Source organism: Salmo trutta, unplaced genomic scaffold (assembly GCF_901001165.1).
Source record: "Salmo trutta unplaced genomic scaffold, fSalTru1.1, whole genome shotgun sequence".
NCBI lineage: Eukaryota > Metazoa > Chordata > Actinopteri > Salmoniformes > Salmonidae > Salmo > Salmo trutta.
Window position 1 is genome coordinate 14,672 of NW_021822231.1, and position 18,892 is coordinate 33,563.

At 41.3% G+C, this 18,892-nt stretch overlaps 5 non-coding genes across 5 annotated transcripts; all 5 read left to right on the forward strand.

Annotated features, from left to right (window-relative positions):
- Positions 1–2,350: 2,350 nt before the first annotated feature.
- Positions 2,351–2,424, forward strand: trnan-guu (transfer RNA asparagine (anticodon GUU)). The gene has a single exon. It is a non-coding gene; the product is annotated as a tRNA-Asn (tRNA).
- A 1,098-nt stretch (positions 2,425–3,522) lies between these two features.
- trnan-guu (transfer RNA asparagine (anticodon GUU)) lies at positions 3,523–3,596 on the forward strand. Its single transcript has one exon. It is a non-coding gene; the product is annotated as a tRNA-Asn (tRNA).
- Positions 3,597–15,583: 11,987 nt separating this feature from the next.
- On the forward strand, positions 15,584–15,657 carry trnan-guu (transfer RNA asparagine (anticodon GUU)). Its single transcript has one exon. It is a non-coding gene; the product is annotated as a tRNA-Asn (tRNA).
- Positions 15,658–16,768: 1,111 nt separating this feature from the next.
- On the forward strand, positions 16,769–16,842 carry trnan-guu (transfer RNA asparagine (anticodon GUU)). Its single transcript has one exon. It is a non-coding gene; the product is annotated as a tRNA-Asn (tRNA).
- A 1,115-nt stretch (positions 16,843–17,957) lies between these two features.
- Positions 17,958–18,031, forward strand: trnan-guu (transfer RNA asparagine (anticodon GUU)). Its single transcript has one exon. It is a non-coding gene; the product is annotated as a tRNA-Asn (tRNA).
- Positions 18,032–18,892: the final 861 nt, after the last annotated feature.

Sequence of the window (18,892 nt, forward strand, 5' to 3'; positions counted from 1 at the left end):
TTGAGCATGCCTAAATTTGTGATGCTAAATGCCCATTGAATCATATTGCAAACGTAACGCGCAATATTGCAAATGTAACGCGCATTTGCAAGATGATTCAACAGCAAAAAATATCACCAAAGTTGACATGATGAAATCAACACAACGAGCGATGGAGAGGAACCACAGTCACTGCACGGCCATCCCGAGATCATCGGGCCAGTCAATTATGCATTCTGAGCATGTCAAATTCGTTAAAAATGTTAAAAGCAACAGAGTCCCACTTCTCCCTCATCATACATGACAAGTAGACCATCTGCGTTGATTGATGGCTCAACATAGGGATATATATCATTTGGGCAGTATAAATGCCATTTGGACCATGGTTCACTGACTTTTGGGTTTGGAAACCGACTTCCTATGATCGTACATGGCAAACGGACAAACATACTGATTTGGCACATTCAATACTTTCATACATGTATAATTGACAAAAAAAGAATTGGACATTTCATTTGCACATTTCTAATGGCATTTGGCAAAAAATATAAATTTGTCACTTTTGACTTCCTATGAAATCATATTCCAAATGCACAAATCATATGCCTTATGCACAAGCAAATATGTCACTTTTGACTTCCTATGAAATCATATTCCAAATGCACAAAACATATGCCTTATGCACAAGCAAAAACAACCCAAAAAATTATGTCAATAAAATATGTCAAAAGTATGTCCATACAGCTCTTATACATGTGTAATTGACATAAAAATAAAAAAAAATTCGAAAAACGGTCCAGAAACCACTTTTTTAGGGTTGAAAAGTTTTCAAAAAATATGTCATTTTTTCAAAATTTGACACTTGGGACTTGAATTGTGTTACATTTGCAATATGAAAATTCACTGCGGAGAGCTCTAGCTATCTTTTGGATATTTGCTGTAATTTGGCACTTGCAATACTTCCACAAGTGACCAAAAAAAGCATTGGATATGTCATTTTGCAAAAAAAATGAAAAAAAAAATGTCACTTTTTTCCTATGAAATCATATTCAAAATGCACAAATCATATGCCTTGCGCACAAGCAAAAGCAACCCAAAAAACGACATCAATAAAAAACGTCAGAAGCATGTTCATACAGCTCTTATACATGTGTAATTGACATAACAATCGAAAAAAATTCGAAAAAACGGTCCAGAAACCACTTTTTTACAAGATGCTAAGTTTTCAAAAAAAATATCATTTTATCAAAATCTGAGACTTGGGTAAGAATTGGGTATCATTTGCTGTATGAAAAACCAAGGTGGAGCACGCTCGCCATCTAAAGGAAATTTGGGGTGTTACAATTGGCAATTGCCATCGGAAAATTGCCATATGATTGGCCCGGAGATGGGCCGCTTTGGGTGGTTTTTGCAATCGTGTGTATGATTCGTGCTATGCCAATATGTTGCCATGTTATTTTGTCCAAATCAGGGGGGTAATCCCTTACATGAGACTTTGGCCTGCTGAGGGTCAATATAATCACAAGTCTCTGTGGCGCAGTTGGTTAGCGCCTTAGGCCGTTAGTTTAAAGGTTGGTGATTTGAGCCCACCCAGAGATGCTATCTTTCCATTTATAGTGATGTGGAAAGACCTTCCTGGATTTACAGTAAGCTCGCTTTTGACCTGCTTTGTTTCCTATTGTCACATGTGATTGGTGTGTTGTTGAACATGAAAGATGACAAGTTCCTATACCTGCTGCTATACTATACCTAAATGTCTGTCAATGGTCTCTGATCTTCTGTTACTCAATAGCTTGATCATTCTGTGGTCTCCATGGAAAATATCATTTATTCATATTAATCCGGCAAGTATGACAATGTAAATGATGTCAATCTGGCATGAAAACCCTTAGCATTTAAATGTATCTCGCTTGAAGGACAATGTTGGTCCAGTATGTGTGTGTTTGTGTGAATATGTGTGCCTGTACGCCATGAAAGTGACTCGCCATTACATCATTCTTCCGGGGTCAGTCCCCTAATTATTTTGAATGGGCTTGGCGATCATATATTACATTCGTGAAAACGCAGATGTTTAAGATATATATTTATCAAATTATATTTGTGATTGTGGCTGAATTTACTCCTGCCAGATGCCATTTATATAATGTTGCGCTGACGAACATTGTGCTACATTTTTGCCCTTTTAAGGCCATTCAAAAAGCTAACAAACGTTAGAAAACTACAGGGCTACTTCCTTGAAAATGTTGCGGTACTTTCGATGCACGTTGACACAACCATTGGAACAAAGTGTTGTTGTTTCGTAAACTCCATGAACAGGTGGATGAGATCACGGGTGGCCAGCGATCAAGTGTCAGGGTCAGACATACAGCAAGTCTCTGTGGCGCAATTGGTTATCGCGTTAGACTGTTAACTTAAAGGTTGGTGGTTCAAGCCCACCCAGGGACGAGAGTTTTCAGTTTGTTGTGCTCCATGATGCGGATGTGACATCCTGGACCTGTAATGAGATTCCCTGTTACTTTGTCCCGCTGAGGGTCAATGCCAACACAAGCCTCTCTAGTGCATTCAGTCAGTGTGTTTGACAATCTATCTAAAGATTGGTGCTTCGACACCACCCATGGATGACATTTTTCAGATTGTAGCGATGTGAAACTTCCTGACTTGTAGTGAGCTTCCATGAGACTTTGGCCTGCTGAGGGTCAATATAATCACAAGTCTCTGTGGCTCCTTTGGCCGTTAGTTTAAAGGTTGGTGATTTGAGCCCACCCAGAGATGCTATCTTTCCATTTATAGTGATGTGGAAAGACCTTCCTGGATTTACAGTAAGCTCGCTTTGACCTGCTTTGTTTCCTATTGTCACATGTGATTGGTGTGTTGTTGAACATGAAAGATGACAAGTTCCTATACCTGCTGCTATACTATACCTAAATGTCTGTCAATGGTCTCTGATCTTCTGTTACTCAATAGCTTGATCATTCTGTGGTCTCCATGGAACATATCATTGATTCATATTAATCCGGCAAGTATGACAATGTAAATGATGTCAATCTGGCATGAAAACCCTTAGCATTTAAATGTATCTCGCTTGAAGGACAATGTTGGTCCAGTATGTGTGTGTTTGTGTGAATATGTGTGCCTGTACGCCATGAAAGTGACTCGCCATTACATCATTCTTCTGGGGTCAGTCCCCTAATTATTTTGAATGGGCTTGGCGATCATATATTACATTCGTGAAAACGCAGATGTTTAAGATATATATTTATCAAATTATATTTGTGATTGTGGCTGAATTTACTCCTGCCAGATGCCATTTATATAATGTTGCGCTGACGAACATTGTGCTACATTTTTGCCCTTTTAAGGCCATTCAAAAAGCTAACAAACGTTAGAAAACTACAGGGCTACTTCCTTGAAAATGTTGCGGTACTTTCGATGCACGTTGACACAACCATTGGAACAAAGTGTTGTTGTTTCGTAAACTCCATGAACAGTTGGATGAGATCACGGGTGGCCAGCGATCAAGTGTCAGGGTCAGACATACCACAAGTCTCTGTGGCGCAATTGGTTAGCGCGTTAGACTGTTAATATAATGGTTGGTGGTTCAAGCCCACCCAGGGATGAGAGTTTTCAGTTTGTTGTGCTCCATGATGCGGATGTGACATCCTGGACCTGTAATGAGATTCCCTGTTACTTTGTCCTGCTGAGGGTCAATGCCAACACAAGCATCTCTAGTGCAATCAGTTAGTGTGTTTGAGAATCTATCTAAAGATTGGTGCTTCGACACCACCCATGGATGACTTTTTTCAGATTGTAGCGATGTGAAACTTCATGACTTGTAGTGAGCTTCCATACATGAAGGGACATCGCGTGCGCCATCCGTATGGTTAGTGAGAAAGTCCATGTTGCAAATGTACCCTCCCTTACTAGACGTCCGACCACGTCCGATAAATCCGCGGACGGCGTCGGGCCGATCACGGGGGCCGGATCTTCCAGGAAGTCATCGAACGAAGTCTCTCGGACCTTCGGTTTCCGTTTAATTACATTTTCAAATTTTGGTCATTTTCTTGCAGTCCCGGATTATTCCACGAGAGGGCGTATGGAATCATATTGCAAATGTAACATATATCACCAAATGCGACACGGCTTTTTCTCCTAAACCGAAGATAATTCGAAGACGAAACTCGGTCTGCGTGGGTTTGGCATAATGGGCAGTTGGCCCCGAACAGGATGGAGTCGAGGCCTCGACGCTTTTCGAGTTAAGGCTATTTTTCTGGGATTGAAAGTCAAACAGGAAAATAGAGTGCTGATTTGACCACTTCACATCAAACTACATGAGCCTACGGTGTCAGGAGAAAAGGAACCATGCATTTACCAATGTTCATTTCAGAGAAATTGTACAATGACACATTGGTGATATTCAACAACAAGAGGGTTTTTTTTCAAAAAAGTTACATATCCAGTTGCAGCGTGTTCAGATGAGTCCGTTAAGGCAGGTTTCGGAGCTCTGCGAGATTTCTGTGATTTTCTGTGATTTTCTGAAACAACACACACTTGTTCAACCCTCTGTAAATAAGTCAGTTCTTAACAGAAACACTTAAAACTCAATATTCTATAAGAGCCTAACGTTCAGATTCCTGTGTCAACCAGAAATGCCTTATAATGGTGTCATAGGGGCTGCTTTGAAGGGTTAAAAAGGTCAGATCTTTCCACAACTTCATATGTGTGACTAGGCAACCCTCATGAACTGTAAATCAGTCATTTATCCCATCAGATGTCAAAGAAAAGCTCTCTCAAACACACACACAGCAAGGACGGAGTGACACAGAGCGGTGCTTAAAGACACAAAGAGCCTGCAATGGCATTACCATTATCTCTAGGCTGAGACGAGTTCAATGAGACGCCCCGCTTGACCGTAGCTTGCTCGATATGAGCGCAGCGACCGTGAGAAAACTAGGCCCAAAATGAGGCCTGCACCAATATGTCAAGTGCTTATGGGTGACAGTGAGAGAACCATTAGGGTTAGAAGCACAATTCAACCTCAGGAGCGTTCCTGAGGTCCTCCCGATCTGTGCAAGCCTAACCTTGACCCTGTGGCATTAACCCTTCACAGTGAAAAGAAGGTGTTTAGATCAAACTGTGTGCAATGACTTCTCTCCCCATAGGAATACATTGACAATTCTCCTAAATTCAACCTGAAGTCTATGTGGGTTATGAATGCCTTATGAACCTGTCTTCTATAACAATCCATCAGGCTACTGTGAGGTCTACCTGTGTCGATTCTAAGGTTCCTGGAGCAACCGGAAAATGTTAAAATCACCCTAGAGCTATTGTCATATAAGCAACCTGCAGATAGTGAAAATCACGCAACTCAACCATCTGTCATTCAGTCAATTCTTAAGGTAGAAACTTCATATTCAGGATTCTGTTTCTGTCTACCCCAAAGACAACGTGTGTGAAGCAAGAGCTTCCTGTGACAACCGGAAGTGGTTAAAATCACCCAAGAGCTATTGTCATATTAAGTGCGCATAGTGAAAATCACACAACTCAACCATCTGTTACTCAGTCAATTCTTAAGGTAGAGACTTCTTATTCAGGATTCTGTTTATGTCTACCCCAAAGACAACGTGTGTTGAGTAAGAACTTCCTGTGACAACGGGAAGTGGTTAAAACAGCCTTTAGCTATTGTCATATGGTCAACCTGCATATAGTGAAAATCACTCAACTCAACCATCTGTTACTCAGTCAATTCTTAAGGTAGAGACTTCTTATTCAGGATTCTGTTTATGTCTAACCCAAAGACAACATGTGTTGAGTAAGAGCTTCCTGTGACAACCGGAAGTTGTTAAAAACAGCAAAGAGCTATTGTCATATGGTCAACCAGCATATAGTGAAAATCACGCAACTCAACCCTATGTCATCCAGCCAATTCTTTAGGTAGAGACTTCATATTGAGGATTCTGTATATGCCTACCCCAAAGACAACGTGTGTCTATTCTTTTTGCAAAAAAAAACAAAAACACACACACACAATTTGGCCATAGGGACATAGTGTGGGGCTTAGAGTCTTATACCGCCTTCAATAGTTACTTTCGTTCAAACGATTCAAGAACCGTCAGACCTAGAGCTCCGAAATTTTAGAAACCTGTTCTAGAGCTCAAGTCGATAGTGCACGGTAATTTATGGGGCTCTAGAAGGTTCTCTGACCGAGAAACCACCTCGTACATTTGCAATATTTTCAATTCATTTTGAATATCACGGACATGGCGACATTTAGAAATGTCCCAGAGTCGCAAGACTAGGTGCATTGAAACCGCCTCGGCCCGTAGAGACGGACCCCAATGTCTCTGTCCGATAGCTCATTCAGGGACCCCGTAGTAACGCCCTGAAAAAGTGGATTTTCAGCACCAATTAACCTGTCTGGGGTATGTGGGACGATTTCGTCCCACCTACATAACAGCTACTGATATTCCAGTGGCGCGATTTTTGAATCGTTAGAAATACTATTACTTCAATTTCTCAAACATATGACTATTTTACAGCTATTTAAAGACAAGAATCTCGTTAATCTAACCCCACTGTCCGATTTCAAAAAGGCTTTACAACGAAAGCAAAACATTAGATTATGTCAGCAGAGTGCCCAGCCAGAAAAAATCAGACAGCCATTTTTCAAGCTAGCATATCATGTCACATAAACCCAAACCACAGCTAAATGCAGCACTAACCTTTGATGATCTTCATCAGATGACACACCTAGGACATTGTGTTATACAATACATGCATGTCTGTTCAATCAAGTTCATATTTATATCAAAAAACAGCTTTTTGCATTAGCATGTGATGTTCAGAAAACGCATAACCCCCGGCAAACTTCCGTTGAATTTACTAACAGTTTGCTAAATTACTCACGATAAACGTTCACAAAAAGCATAACAATTATTTTAAGAATTATAGATACATTACTCCTCTATGCACTCGATATGTCCGATTTTAAAATAGCTTTTCGGATGAAGCACATTTTGCAATAATCTAAGTACATAGCCCGGCATTACAGGGCTAGCTATTTAGATACCCACCCAGGTCAGCATCCACCAAAATCACATTTCCTATAAGAAAAATGTTCTTACCTTGCTTGTTCTTCATCAGAATACACTGCCAGGACTTCTACTTCAATAACAAATGTTGGTTTGGTCCCAAATAATCCATCGTTATATCCAAACAGCGACGTTTTGTTCGTGAGTTCTAGAATGCTTCTTCCCGGTTTTGCGCATGGCGCATTGGCGTGTCAAAAATGTCTAAATATTCCATTACCGTACTTCGAAGCATGTCAACCGCTGTTTAAAACCAATTTTTATGCCATTTATGTCGTAGAGAATTGATAATATTCCGACCGGGAGTATGCATTGAGCCTAAACAGCCGAATAAAATTTCTCCTCAGAAGCGACTCATGCACGCGCATCATTCAAAGGTCCTCGGAGCATCCACTTACAAAAGGCGATAATATGTTTCAACCTGAGGCTCCCTCGTAAACCTTCAGTTATTTCGCGGGCTCTGAGAGCCTATTGGAGCCCTGGGAATTGTCACGTTACAGCTAAGATCCTTACTTTTCAATAAAAAGATGCAAGACGCACGACTCCTTGTCAGACAGGGTACTTCCTGCTTGAAACCTTGTCAGGTTTTTGCCTGCCATAGGAGTTCTGTTATACTCACAGACACCATTCAAACAGTTTTAGAAAATTCAGAGTGTTTTCTATCCAAACCTGAACAATAATATGCATATTCTAGCTTCTGAGTTGGTGTAGGAGGCAGTTAAAAATGGGAACATATTTTTCCAAAATTCTCAATACTGCCCCCTAGCCCAGACAGGTTAAGGCCATTGCTCGGGCACCAAATGACCTATCGAGCCGAAACTTGGGATTCGGGGTCGCCTCACATAGGCCTACACATAATGTCAGAGCTGGACCCGCAGCTATAACGTAACTATGTGTTTTAGGTTTTTTTATGGTTAAAATTGAAAGCACAGTGAATTATGGGCCTTCTCTGACATATATGATAGTTGGCTTCTATACGAGTTGGAAAAAGTGGATTTGGTGTCAGATGCTATCAGTTTGGTGTCAGAATGACAACTAATTGACTGATGGACGCTGACTGCTGTGTGACGAGCAATGGAGAGGAACCACAGTCACTGCCCGGCCATCCCAAGTTCATCGGGCCAGTCAATTATGCATTTCTGCAGTATTTTTGAGCATGCCTAAATTTGTGATGCTAAATGCCCATTAAATCATATTGCAAACGTAACGCGCTATATTGCAAACGTAACGTGAGTTTGCAATATGATTCAACAGCAGAAAATATCACCAAAGTTGACATGATGAAATCAACACAATGAGCGACAGAGAGGAACCACAGTCACTGCCCGGCCATCCCGAGTTCATCAGGCCAGTCAATTATGCATTTCTGCAGTATTTTTGAGCATGCCTAAATTTGTGATACTAAATGCCCATTAAATCATATTGCAAACGTAACACGCTATATTGCAAACGTAACGTGCGTTTGCAATATGACTCAACAGCAAAAAATATCACCAAAGTTGACATGATGAAATCAACACAATGAGCGATAGAGAGGAACCACAGTCACTGCCCGGCCATCCCCAGTTCATCGGGACAGTCAATTTTGCATATCTTTAGTGTTTTTGAGCATGCCAAATTCGTGATGTTGAGGCCCATTGAATCATATTGCAAATGCGCATCAGTGCACATGGTGACCCGAAATGGGTTACCAGGAGTAATTTTTTAGAAGGGTTTTAAATGCTTTTTGAGGGTGCAAGGGGTGCACGGTTGGGTAGGGAGCACCTTCCATCAGTGCCCATCCAGTATGGGGCGCCCCTAGTCATTTTGGACATTTTTCAAAAAGAATCGCTAAAAAACGACAATCCCACTTCTCTCATGTCACCATCAAGCCATGGAGAGGAACCACAGTCACTGCCCGGCCATCCCCAGTTCATCGGGACAGTCAATTTTGCATATCTTTAGTGTTTTTGAGCATGCCAAATTCGTGATGTTGAGGCCCATTGAATCATATTGCAAATGCGCATCCGTGGACATGGTGACCCGAAATGGGTTACCAGGAGTAATTTTTTAGAATGGTTTTAAATGCCTTTAGGGTGGTGCAAGGGGTGCACGGTTGGGTAGGTAGCACCTTCCATCAGTGCCCATCCAGTATAAGGCGCCCCTAGTAATTTTGGACATTTTTCAAAAAATCACTAAAAATCGACAGTCCCACTTCTCTCATGTCACCATCAAGCCATGGAGAGGAACCACAGTCACTGCCCGGCCATCCCCAGTTCATCGGGACAGTCTATTTTGCATATCTTTAGTGTTTTTGAGCATGCCAAATTCGTGATGTTGAGGCCCATTGAATCATATTGCAAATGCGCATCAGTGCACATGGTGACCCGAAATGGGTTACCAGGAGTAATTTTTTAGAAGGGTTTTAAATGCCTTTAGGGTGGTGCAAGGGGTGCACGGTTGGGTAGGGAGCACCTTCCATCAGTGCCCATCCAGTATGGGGCGCCCCTAGTCATTTTGGACATTTTTCAAAAAAAATTGCTAAAAAACGACAATCCCACTTGTCTCATGTCACCATCAAGCCATGGAGAGGAACCACAGTCACTGCCCGGCCATCCCCAGTTCATCGGGACAGTCAATTTTGCATATCTTTAGTGTTTTTGAGCATGCCAAATTCGTGATGTTGAGGCCCATTGAATCATATTGCAAATGCGCATCCGTGGACATGGTGACCCGAAATGGGTTACCAGGAGTAATTTTTTAGAATGGTTTTAAATGCCTTTAGGGTGGTGCAAGGGGTGCACGGTTGGGTAGGGAGCACCTTCCATCAGTGCCCATCCAGTATGGGGCGCCCCTAGTCATTTTGGACATTTTTCAAAAAAATTGCTAAAAAACGACAATCCCAATTGTCTCATGTCACCATCAAGCCATGGAGAGGAACCACAGTCACTGCCCGGCCATCCCCAGTTCATCGGGACAGTCATTTTTGCATATCTTTAGTGTTTTTGAGCATGCCAAATTCGTGATGTTGAGGCCCATTGAATCATATTGCAAATGCGCATCAGTGCACATGGTGACCCGAAATGGGTTACCAGGAGTAATTTTTTAGAAGGGTTTTAAATGCCTTTAGGGTGGTGCAAGGGGTCCACGGTTGGGTAGGGAGCACCTTCCATCAGTGCCCATCCAGTATGGGGCGCACCTAGTCATTTTGGACATTTTTCAAAAAATCACAAAAAAACTCACCATCAAGCCATGGAGAGGAACCACAGTCACTGCACGGCCATCCCCAGTTCATCGGGACAGTCAATTATGCATTTCTGCAGTATTTTTGAGCATGCAAAATTTGTGATGCTAAATGCCCATTGAATCATATTGCAAACGTAACACGCAATATTGCAAATGTAACGCGCATTTGCAACATGATTCAACAGCAAAAAATATCACCAAAGTTGACATGATGAAATCAACACAACGAGCGATCGAGAGGAACCACAGTCACTGCACGGCCATCCCCAGTTCATCGGGACAGTCAATTATGCATTTCTGCAGTGGTTTTGAGCATGCCACATTTGTGATGCTAAATGCCCATTGAATCATATTGCAAACGTAACATGGAATATTGCAAATGTAACGCGCATTTGCAACATGATTCAACAGCAAAAAACATCACCAAAGTTGACATGATGAAATCAACACAACGAGCGATGGAGAGGAACCACAGTCACTGCACGGCCATCCCCAGTTCATCGGGACAGTCAATTATGCATTTCAGCAGTGGTTTTGAGCATGCCAAAGTTGTGATGCTAAAAGCCAATTGAATCATATTGCAAATGCGCATCCGTGTATTTGCAATATGATTCAACAGCAAAAAATGTCACCAAAGGTGACATGATGAAATCAACACAACGAGCGATGGAGAGGAACCAGGAGCGTTCCTGAGGTCCTCCCGATCTGTGCAAGCCAACCTTGACCCTGTGGCATTAACCCTTCACAGTGAAAAGAAGGTGTTTAGATCAAACTGTGTGCAATGACTTCTCTCCCCATAGGAACACATAGACTATTCTCCAAAATTCAACCTGAAGCCTATGTGGGTTATGAATGCCTTATGAACCTGTCTTCTACAACAATCCATCAGGCTACTGTGAGGTCTACCTGTGTCGATTCTAAGGTTCCTGTGACAACTGGAAGTGGTTAAAAACACCCAAGAGCTATTGTCATATTAAGTGCGCATAGTGAAAATCACGCAACTCAACCATCTGTTTCTCAGTCAATTCTTAAGGTAGAGACTTCTTATTCAGGATTCTGTTTATGTCTACCCCAAAGACAACGTGTGTGAAGCAACAGCTTCCTGTGACAACCGGAAGTGGTTAAAAACACCCAAGAGCTATTGTCATATTGCCACCTGCAGATAGTGAAAATCACGCAACTCAACCATCTGTTACTCAGTCAATTTTTAAGGTAGAGACTTCTTATTCAGGATTCTGTTTATATGTACCCCAAAGACAACGTGTGTGAAGCAAGAGCTTCCTGTGACAACCGGAAGTGGTTAAAATCACCCAAGAGCTATTGTCATATTAAGTGCGCATAGTGAAAATCACGCAACTCAACCATCTGTTACTCAGTCAATTCTTAAGGTAGAGACTTCTTATTCAGGATTCTGTTTATGTCTACCCCAAAGACAACGTGTGTGAAGCAAGAGCTTCCTGTGACAACCGGAAGTGGTTAAAAACACCCAAGAGCTATTGTCATATTACGTGCGCATAGTGAAAATCACGCAACTCAACCATCTGTTTCTCAGTCAATTCTTAAGGTAGAGACTTCTTATTCAGGATTCCGTTTATGTCTACCCCAAAGACAACTTGTGTGAAGCAAGAGCTTCCTGTGACTACCGGAAGTGGTTAAAAACACCCAAGAGCTATTGTCATTTGGCCACCTGCAGATAGTGAAAATCACGCAACTCAACCATCTGTTACTCAGTCAATTCTTAAGGTAGAGACTTCTTATTCAGGATTCTGTTTCTGTCTACCCCAAAGACAACGTGTGTGAAGCAAGAGCTTCCTGTGACAACCGGAAGTGGTTAAAATCACCCAAGAGCTATTGTCATATTACGTGCACATAGTGAAAATCACGCTACTCAACCATCTGTTTCTCAGTCAATTCTTAAGGTAGAGACTTCTTATTCAGGATTCTGTTTATGTCTACCCCAAAGACAACATGTGTTGAGTAAGAACTTCCTGTGACAACGGGAAGTGGTTAAAACAGCCTAGAGCTATTGTCATATTAAGTGCGCATAGTGAAAATCACGCAACTCAACCATCTGTTTCTCAGTCAATTCTTAAGGTAGAGACTTCATATTCAGGATTCTGTATATGCCTACCCCAAAGACAACGTGTGTCTATTCTTTTTGCAAAAAAAACAAAAACACACACACACAATTTGGCCATATTTACATAGTGTGGGGCTTAGAGGCTTATACCGCCTTCAATAGTTACTTTCGTTCAAACGATTCAAGAACCGTCAGACCTAGAGCTCCGAAATTTTAGAAACCTGTTCTAGAGCTCAAGTCGATAGTGCACGGTGATTTATGGGGCTCTAGAAGGTTCTCTGACCGAGAAACCGCCTCGTACATTTGCAATATTTTCAATTCATTTTGAATATCACGGACATGGCGACATGTAGAAATGTCCCAGAGTCGCAAGACTAGGTGCATTGAAACCGCCTCGGCCCATAGAGACGGACCCCAATGTCTCTGTCCGATAGCTCATTCAGGGACCCCGTAGTAACGCCCTGAAAAAGTGGATTTTCAGCACCAATTAGGCCATTGCTCGGGCACCCAATGACCTATCGAGCCGAAACTTCGGATTCGGGGTCGCCTCACATAGGCCTACACATAATGTCAGAGCTGGACACGCAGCTATAACGTAACTATGTGTTTTAGGTTTTTTTATGGTTAAAATTGAAAGCACTGTGAATTATGGGCCTTCTCTGACATATGTGATAGTTGGCTTCTATACGAGTTGGAAAAAGTGGATTTGGTTTCAGATGCTATCAGTTTGGTGTCAAAATGACATCTAATTGACTGATGGACGCTGACTGCTGGGTGACGAGCAATGGAGAGGAACCACAGTCACTGCCCGGCCATCCCGAGTTCATCGAGCCAGTCAATAATGCATTTCTGCAGTATTTTTGAGCATGCCTAAATTTGTGATGCTAAATGCCCATTGAATCATATTGCAAACGTAACGCGCAATATTGCAAATGTAACGCGCATTTGCAATATGATTCAACAGCAAAAAATATCACCAAAGTTGACATGATGAAATCAACACAACGAGTGATGGAGAGGAACCACAGTCACTGCACGGCCATCCCGAGATCATCGGGCCAGTCAATTATGCATTCTGAGCATGTCAAATTCGTTAAAAATGTTAAAAGCAACAGAGTCCCACTTCTCCCTCATCATACATGACAAGTAGACCATCTGCGTTGATTGATGGCTCAACATAGGGATATATATCATTTGGGCAGTATAAATGCCATTTGGACCATGGTTCACTGACTTTTGGGTTTGGAAACCGACTTCCTATGATCGTACATGTCAAACGGACAAACATACTGATTTGGCACATTCAATACTTTCATACATGTATAATTGACAAAAAAAGAATTGGACATTTCATTTGCACATTTCTAATGGCATTTGGCAAAAAATATAAATATGTGACTTTTGACTTCCTATGAAATCATATTCCAAATGCACAAATCATATGCCTTATGCACAAGCAAATATGTCACTTTTGACTTCCTATGAAATCATGTTCCAAATGCACAAAACATATGCCTTATGCACAAGCAAAAACAACCCAAAAAATTATGTCAATAAAATATGTCAAAAGTATGTCCATACAGCTCTTATACATGTGTAATTGACATAAAAATCAATTTTTTTTTCGAAAAACGGTCCAGAAACCACTTTTTAAGGGTTGAAAAGTTTTCAAAAAATATGTCATTTTTTCAAAATTTGACTCTTGGGACTTGAATTGTGTTACATTTGCAATATGAAAATTCACTGCGGAGAGCTCTAGCTATCTTTTGGATATTTGCTGTAATTTGGCACTTGCAATACTTCCAGAAGTGACAAAAAAAAGCATTGGATATGTCATTTTGCAAAAAAAAATGAAAAAAAAAATGTCACTTTTTTCCTATGAAATCATATTCAAAATGCACAAATCATATGCCTTGCGCACAAGCAAAAGCAACCCAAAAAACGACATCAATAAAAAACGTCAGAAGCATGTTCATACAGCTCTTATACATGTGTAATTGACATAACAATCGAAAAAAAATCGAAAAACGGTCCAGAAACCACTTTTTTACAAGGTGCTAAGTTTTCAAAAAAAAAATCATTTTATCAAAATCTGAGACTTGGGTAAGAATTGGGTATCATTTGCTGTATGAAAATCCAAGGTGGAGCACGCTCGCCATCTAAAGGAAATTTGAGGTGTTACAATTGGCAATTGCCATCGGAAAATTGCCATATGATTGGCCCGGAGATGGGCCGCTTTGGGTGGTTTTTGCAATCGTGTGTATGATTCGTGCTATGCCAATATGTTGCCATGTTATTTTGTCCAAATCAGGGGGGTATTCCCTTACATGAGACTTTGGCCTGCTGAGGGTCAATATAATTACAAGTCTCTGTGGCGCAGTTGGTTAGCGCCTTAGGCTGTTAGTTTAAAGGTTGGTGATTTGAGCCCACCCAGAGATGCTATCTTTCCATTTATAGTGATGTGGAAAGGACCTTCCTGGATTTACAGTAAGCTCGCTTTTGACCTGCTTTGTTTCCTATTGTCACATGTGATTGGTGTGTTGTTGAACATGAAAGATGACAAGTTCCTATACCTGCTGCTATACTATACCTAAATGTCTGTCAATGGTCTCTGATCTTCTGTTACTCAATAGCTTGATCATTCTGTGGTCTCCATGGAACATATCATTTATTCATATTATCCCGGCAAGTATGACAATGTAAATTATGTCAATCTGGCATGAAAACCCTTAGCATTTAAATGTATCTCGCTTGAAGGACAATGTTGGTCCAGTATGTGTGTGTTTGTGTAAATATGTGTGCCTATACGCCATGAAAGTGACTCGCCATTACATCATTCTTCCGGGGTCAGTCCTCTAATTATTTTGAATGGGCTTGGCGATCATATATTACATTCGTGAAAATGCAGTTGTTTAAGATATATATTTATCAAATTATATTTGTGATTGTGGCTGAATTACTCCTGCCAGATGCCATTTATATAATGTTGCGCTGACGAACATTGTGCTACATTTTTGCCCTTTTAAGGCCATTCAAAAACCTAACAAACGTTAGAGAACTACAGGGCTACTTCCTTGAAAATGTTGCGGCACTTTCGATGCACGTTGACACAACCATTGGAACAAAGTGTTGTTGTTCTTTCGTAAACTCCATGTACAGTTGGATGAGATCACGGATGGCCAGCGATCAAGTGTCAGGGTCAGACATACAACAAGTCTCTGTGGCGCAATTGGTTAGCGCGTTAGACTGTTAATCTAAAGGTTGGTGGTTCGAGCCCACCCAGGGACGAGAGTTTCAGTTTGTTGTGCTCCATGATGCGGATATGACATCCTCGACCTGTAATGAGATTCCCTGTTACTTTGTCCTGCTGAGGGTCAATGCCAACACAAGCCTCTCTAGTGCAATCAGTTAGTGTGTTTGACAATCTATCTAAAGATTGGTGCTTCGACACCACCCATGGATGGCATTTTTCAGATTGTAGCGATGTGAAACTTCCTGACTTGTAGTGAGCTTCCATGAGACTTTGGCCTGCTGAGGGTCAATATAATCACTAGTCTCTGTGGCGCAGTTGGTTAGCGCCTTAGGCCGTTAGTTTAAAGGTTGGTGATTTGAGCCCACCCAGAGATGCTATCTTTCCATTTATAGTGATGTGGAAAGACCTTCCTGGATTTACAGTAAGCTCGCTTTTGACCTGCTTTGTTTCCTATTGTCACATGTGATTGGTGTGTTGTTGAACATGAAAGATGACAAGTTCCTATACCTGCTGCTATACTATACCTAAATGTCTGTCAATGGTCTCTGAACTTCTGTTACTCAATAGCTTGATCATTCTTTGGTCTCCATGGAACATATCATTTATTCATATTAATCCGGCAAGTATGACAATGTAAATTATGTCAATCTGGCATGAAAACCCTTAGCATTTAAATGTATCTCGCTTGAAGGACAATGTTGGTCCAGTATGTGTGTGTTTGTGTAAATATGTGTGCCTATACGCCATGAAAGTGACTCGCCATTACATCATTCTTCCGGGGTCAGTCCCCTAATTATTTTGAATGTGCTTGGCGATCATATATTACATTCGTGAAAACGCAGTTGTTTAAGATATATATTTATCAAATTATATTTGTGATTGTGGCTGAATTTACTCCTGCCAGATGCCATTTATATAATGTTGCGCTGACGAACATTGTGCTACATTTTTGCCCTTTTAAGGCCATTCAAAAACCTAACAAACGTTAGAGAACTACAGGGCTACTTCCTTGAAAATGTTGCGGCACTTTCGATGCACGTTGACACAACCATTGGAACAAAGTGTTGTTGTTTCGTAAACTCCATGTACAGTTGGATGAGATCACGGATGGCCAGCGATCAAGTGTCAGGGTCAGACATACAACAAGTCTCTGTGGCGCAATTGGTTAGCGCGTTAGACTGTTAATCTAAAGGTTGGTGGTTCGAGCCCACCCAGGGACGAGAGTTTTCAGTTTGTTGTGCTCCATGATGCGGATGTGACATCCTCGACCTGTAATGAGATTCCCTGTTACTTTGTCCTGCTGAGGGTCAATGCCAACACAAGCCTCTCTAGTGCAATCAGTTAGTGTGTTTGACAATCTATCTAAAGATTGGTGCTTCGACACCACCCATGGATGACATTTTTCAGATTGTAGCGATGTGAAACTTCCTGACTTGTAGTGAGCTTCCATGAGACTTTGGCCTGCTGAGGGTCAATATAATCACTAGTCTCTGTGGTGCAGTTGGTTAGCGCCTTAGGCCGTTAGTTTAAAGGTTGGTGATTTGAGCCCACCCAGAGATGCTATCTTTCCATTTATAGTGATGTGGAAAGACCTTCCTGGATTTACAGTAAGCTCGCTTTTGACCTGCTTTGTTTCCTATTGTCACATGTGATTGGTGTGTTGTTGAACATGAAAGATGACAAGTTCCTATACCTGCTGCTATACTATACCTAAATGTCTGTCAATGGTCTCTGATCTTCTGTTACTCAATAGCTTGATCATTCTGTGGTCTCCATGGAACATATCATTTATTCATATTAATCCGGCAAGTATGACAATGTAAATTATGTCAATCTGGCATGAAAACCCTTAGCATTTAAATGTATCTCGCTTGAAGGACAATGTTGGTCCAGTATGTGTGTGTTTGTGTGAATATGTGTGCCTATACGCCATGAAAGTGACTCGCCATTACATCATTCTTCCGGGGTCAGTCCCCTAATTATTTTGAATGGGCTTGGCGATCATATATTACATTCGTGAAAACGCAGTTGTTTAAGATATATATTTATCAAATTATATTTGTGATTGTGGCTGAATTTACTCCTGCCAGATGCCATTTATATAATGTTGCGCTGACGAACATTGTGCTACATTTTTGCCCTTTTAAGGCCATTCAAAAACCTAACAAACGTTAGAGAACTACAGGGCTACTTCCTTGAAAATGTTGCGGCACTTTCGATGCACGTTGACACAACCATTGGAACAAAGTGTTGTTGTTCTTTCGTAAACTCCATGTACAGTTGGATGAGATCACGGATGGCCAGCGATCAAGTGTCAGGGTCAGACATACAACAAGTCTCTGTGGCGCAATTGGTTAGCGCGTTAGACTGTTAATCTAAAGGTTGGTGGTTCGAGCCCACCCAGGGACGAGAGTTTTCAGTTTGTTGTGCTCCATGATGCGGATATGACATCCTCGACCTGTAATGAGATTCCCTGTTACTTTGTCCTGCTGAGGGTCAATGCCAACACAAGCCTCTCTAGTGCAATCAGTTAGTGTGTTTGACAATCTATCTAAAGATTGGTGCTTCGACACCACCCATGGATGACATTTTTCAGATTGTAGCGATGTGAAACTTCCTGACTTGTAGTGAGCTTCCATGAGACTTTGGCCTGCTGAGGGTCAATATAATCACAAGTCTCTGTGGCGCAGTTGGTTAGCGCCTTAGGCCGTTAGTTTAAAGGTTGGTGATTTGAGCCCACCCAGAGATGCTATCTTTCCATTTATAGTGATGTGGAAAGACCTTCCTGGATTTACAGTAAGCTCGCTTTTGACCTGCTTTGTTTCCTATTGTCACATGTGATTGGTGTGTTGTTGAACATGAAAGATGACAAGTTCCTATACCTGCTGCTATACTATACCTAAATGTCTGTCAATGGTCTCTGATCTTCTGTTACTCAATAGCTTGATCATTCTGTGGTCTCCATGGAACATATCATTTATTCATATTAATCCGGCAAGTATGACAATGTAAATTATGTCAATCTGGCATGAAAACCCTTAGCATTTAAATGTATCTCGCTTGAAGGACAATGTTGGTCCAGTATGTGTGTGTTTGTGTGAATATGTGTGCCTATACGCCATGAAAGTGACTCGCCATTACATCATTCTTCCGGGGACAGTCCCCTAATTATTTTGAATGGGCTTGGTGATCATATATTACATTCGTGAAAACGCAGTTGTTTAAGATATATATTTATCAAATTATATTTGTGATTGTGGCTGAATTTAC